The following is a 5,000-nucleotide window of genomic DNA, read 5'->3' as shown; positions in this document are numbered from 1 at the left end:
ATAAGTTAGAATTTTGGAGTCTGGAAGCTAATGTCACTTTCAGAATCTTTAATTATTCTTAGAGTAATTGATATCACACAAAGATAACGTAGTCAAAAAGTTCCGTTGTAATCAAAGGCTTGTTCCCCTGTAGGCATGTCTACTACAGTTGTCCATGTTTCTTTGTGACATATAGTGTTTTCTTAAACAACAAAATTCGAATCTGGGTTGCAAAGAAAAAAAAAAATTAATTGGGCTCCACGAGGTACTAAAAGAGTTGGAAGACCCAGGCCTACATGGCTGAAGAGTATGAAGCGTGAAGTCAGAGATGAAGAATGGAGAAGTATTGAATTAAAAGCTCAAGATAGAGACTACTGGCGAAATCTAACTGTGGCCCTTTGCGTCAATAGGCGTAGGAGGTGATAATATATACCCACTTGGATATCAAAAGGCTCTCAACGATGATCATATCAGAATGTGTGAAGCTCTGACATTTTGGTTTAGGGATATTTCGGTCGGTTTCGCTGCTCTATTAAATTACTTTCGAACACTGAAGGTTTTCAAGGCAAGCAGGTAAACACTCATTCACAGAGACAGTCGTCGCAAAACCAGGAACATCCAAGGTGGTATCCCACGATAACATACAATACTTTCAAGAGATATAACACCTTATCACAAAATTTACTAAAAAATGGGAAAGTTCAGATGAAAAAAATCTCAGGGGTCACCCATTCACAATAGGAAGTAGTTTCCCTTTCTTAAAAATAATCAAAGAATCTATCCCAAAATGAACTTATACTTGACGTCAATTGAAGTATTGATTTTAGAAGTGCGCCAATACTATCAGTAATAAGAAGCAAAAGGCTCCACCAATATTTCACTGAAGTTGAAATCTGCGAAGGGAGCGGCATAAAATAGCTTATTCAAGAAAAAATATCTTCAATTATTCAGGAATGCATTGACATCTGCAACTGGTAGGGATGAAGATTCACATCTACATCGTAAGCTAAGAATAAGAGATGAATGTAAAGCTAATGTTTAGCCTTTTACTCTGTTAAGATAACCAGTGCATAATTATACATTTCATACAGTTCATAAAAATTAATCCTGCGCTATTCTGATTGAATTATCAGTAAGATACTTCAGCATAAAAAGAGCTCCCATTTTAATTCCGTATGCAGTCAAAGGACGCGCTGAGCACATTTTAAATTTTCATCTAAAACTAAACATTAGCTCTCGAAATATGTTATTAGAACACTTAGGGCAAGACGTCAGAGAATTATAATGTATCAGAGAGAGAGAGAGAGAGAGAGAGAGAGAGAGAGAGAGAGAGAGAGAGAGAGAGAGAGAGAGAGAGATTGATTGATTGATTGAAAGTTTTCAGGCATCCTGACATCTAAGATCATTGACGCCGAATGAGAGAGAGAGAGAGAGAGAGAGAGAGAGAGAGAGAGAGAGAGAGAGAGAGAGAGAGAGAGAGAGATTGATTGATTGATTGAAAGTTTTCAGGCATCCTGACATCTAAGATCATTGACGCCGAGAGAGAGAGAGAGAGAAAGAGAGAGAGAGAGAGAGAGAGAGAGAGAGAGAGAGAGAGAGAGAGAGAGAGAGAGAGAGAGATTGAGAGTTTTCAGGCATCCTGACATCTAAGATCATTGACGCCGAATGAGAGAGAGAGAGAGAGAGAGAGAGAGAGAGAGAGAGAGAGAGAGAGAGAGAGAGAGAGAGAGAGAGAGAGAGGGGGGAGGGGGGGGGGGGCAGTTGTCATGTAAGGTCTAATTCCGAGACGCCCTCTTCCTACTGTATATGACAACTTATACAGAGCTCCCACTGTGATTTCAGCCTCACCTACTACATGACTAGGGTCTTTTTCATACGGGCATCATACTCCATATTTACCTCCAGATAGCCTACTTGTTCCCTTCCAATTTTTTTCTTCAATTTTCTTTCATAGCCTTACCCTCCCTTAAGTCCTATCTCAACTTTCCCTCCCTTAGCCATTTCACATTCTTTCAATAGTTTATGTAACTTTTCTTCACTATCAACAGTTGATTACTTATCTTTAATTTTTAGATTATTTCCTTTGTATATGTATGTATGTAAGAATGCATTTATATATATTTACACACATATATACATATATATATATATATATATATATATATATATATATATATATATATATATATATATATATATATACATAGATAGATAGATAGATAGATAGATAGATAGATAGAAAGATAGATAGATAGATAGCTATATCGAGTGACCAAAAAGAGCCTTTTTGCCCCTCAACTGGGCTTGCAAGACATGAAAATGGGTAGTGCCACATTATATTACATTGTTTCAGAGAGAAAAGCAAAGCAGACTTGTAAGAGTGCGATCATGGTACAGCCAATGAGGAATGCATCATATAAGAATTATGATTACTGGATGATTTTATGCCTCGTGAAGTAATAGTGAAAGGTCATGCTGGACTGGAAGGACAACGTGAGATGTATATGCTTTAAATGACACGTTTAAAATGCCTTCATAGATGGAAAGTGAGGTAAATGATTCACACAAATCTCAACACAATAGTTCATGAGTCAGAATAATATTTATATGCAAATGATCCTAAACTGACTTTCCATTATCCTTTTCTTTCCCGAGGATAATTCTAACGGCTACGCAACGAAATAAAACTATCGACCCCACATAGAAGTGGAAGGAGATGTAGGCAAAGAAGAATACTATTGTGAAAATACAGTGCAGGAATTTTTGCTTATGTTTTGGCATAAGTCGTTCAAAGGGAGAAAAATGGTAGAGCCTACAATTAAAGGATGCAATAGACATTCCTCCTATGGATAAAGGGGTATAAAAATTAGAAACCGAATCAGGAATAGACTTACAAAGCACATCAAAATAATCATATCTAAAGGCTTATTAAAAAACTATTAGGCATTTAGGATTCTGAACTTTAGTATTTTGTAAAATAGATACTTATTACTCTCTTGTATTAAATTATATTGCTCACGAGTGTCAATCAATATTCTCAACACTGCTTTTGAACATCTGTTAAAAGAAATGTAAAATATGCAATCAGATATTATTTTTCACGAAACCATGGAAATTACAGTTGCTTTTTGGTTACAAAGTGGTTTATTCTTATATATGTAACGTAAAATGTATTATTCCAATGAAGATTTAGATCAAGCAAAAGGATTTTTTTTTTCATTTTCAAAGAATTTTAACGAAAACTTCTATTTTTTTTTTTTCTGTAACTCCACTCCAAGTGACACAGCCTGCCTGGATTACACTACAACATACCTTTTCACTAACATCCAACATTAATCTAAGATTATTTACAAAATTAACCAATACAGGAATCTAACATCCACACATTCTCCAAAAATTGTCATGACCATGAAAAAAGCAGTAATAAAAAAACTTCATCAAAATCGTAATAAAAACGAGTGTCTCAAACTCTGTCAAAGGCAAAATCAAAGAAATTTCCTCCTGTTTTGGTGCGAGTCCAAGGACCTCTTCATGCAGTATCCTTTAGCGACGCCGTTTACTTAATCTTTCGTCTCATTATCGCTCCTACGCACACCGCCATAACACTCCATCAAATTAGGTCGCACCCATCTGACGGAGTCCAACTCTAAACACGACACTCTTCTTCTCTCTCACACTGGCTCCTCCATTCTGCCTTCTTATAAATTTAGTTTGTTATCCTTCTATGTTCTTTTGTTTTTAAATGTTCTTTCTACCTTTTATGTAAGCTACAAGTCATTCATCGTAGGATTGTGTGAAAACTCTAAATCGTCACCCTCATAAACTAACTGCCTAAGTCATTTTCTCCACTTGTTGGGAACTCAAATAAAAAACCTTCTCATATCCTAATTCTTTATATCATTTTCTTGAGTTTCAATTCACAAATTCTTAACAGAAGAATTTGTGAATTAGAATTTGTTAATTGAAGCTCAATACAATGATATAAAGAATTAGGAAATGAGAAGTTTTTTTTTTATTTCCCAACAAGTGGAGAAAATGACTTAGGCAGTTAGTTTATGAGGGTGACGAAACATTGAGGCAAGGAAATCAGGGTTTGGTTTTCTCGACAAATGATTTGCTGTTAATCTAAAACACCAAGCCTTATATATGACTGGTGTTGACCACATTTGAAATCAATTTCTAAATGAAAAAAATAAATTATGTAGTTTTCGGTGACGGCACTTATCAACAGCAGCAATTCTGACTTCACCAGAATCTAATTTAAAGAAAAAAAAAAATTCTTCGCATTTCTTGCTACTTTTTTATTGCATTCACAGTGTTGTTTATCTCAAAGTTCATTAACATTATAATTTTAAATTTATTTGGATAATCAGATTTATTCTGTATAAACCATATAATGTAATTAAAAATGTTCAATAAATAGATCTGACAAATTTTAGGGCAGAATTGAAGCAAATAACAAAAGTTTGAATTAATGATGACGATGATGATAAGCAGCACCAGATTCTATCACCCACCGTTTTCAATAAAAAAAAAAAAAAAAAAAAGCAAGCAAGCCTTAAGGACCAAAGGAATAGACGACACTAGACTAAGCTCTTAACAACCAGACTTATACACTCACATGACGTCAAGAGGGTTCACTAAACTAATGAGCATTTTAGCTTCTTTATTATTTTTTTTTTAAATGTGTTAATTCGAGTGACTCCGAGATGGGTTGGCTGTGTTGAGGAAGGTCAAGGCTCTGAATTTTTATAATGATGATGATGATGATGATAATGATGATGAAGGCGGTAATGACTGAGTAGTTTAGGTGGTAGGAGGATCTTTAAGATAAAATGACGGTGATTTTCATCAATTTTAGACTTTAAATTCAAATGATGATGATGTTGACTTTTTTTGGGTCGTGGTGGCATGAAGTTATTCAAAATTCTCTTCTTTGTTTTTCTATTAATCATAAATCGTGATATAGAAATATTTATAATTTGCGTCAATCTTGCCATCATTAAATATTCATATCTCAG

The sequence above is a fragment of the Palaemon carinicauda genome, chromosome 44 (genome assembly GCF_036898095.1).
Source record: "Palaemon carinicauda isolate YSFRI2023 chromosome 44, ASM3689809v2, whole genome shotgun sequence".
NCBI classification, from domain to species: Eukaryota; Metazoa; Arthropoda; class Malacostraca; order Decapoda; family Palaemonidae; genus Palaemon; species Palaemon carinicauda.
This window is presented reverse-complemented; position numbering follows the sequence as displayed.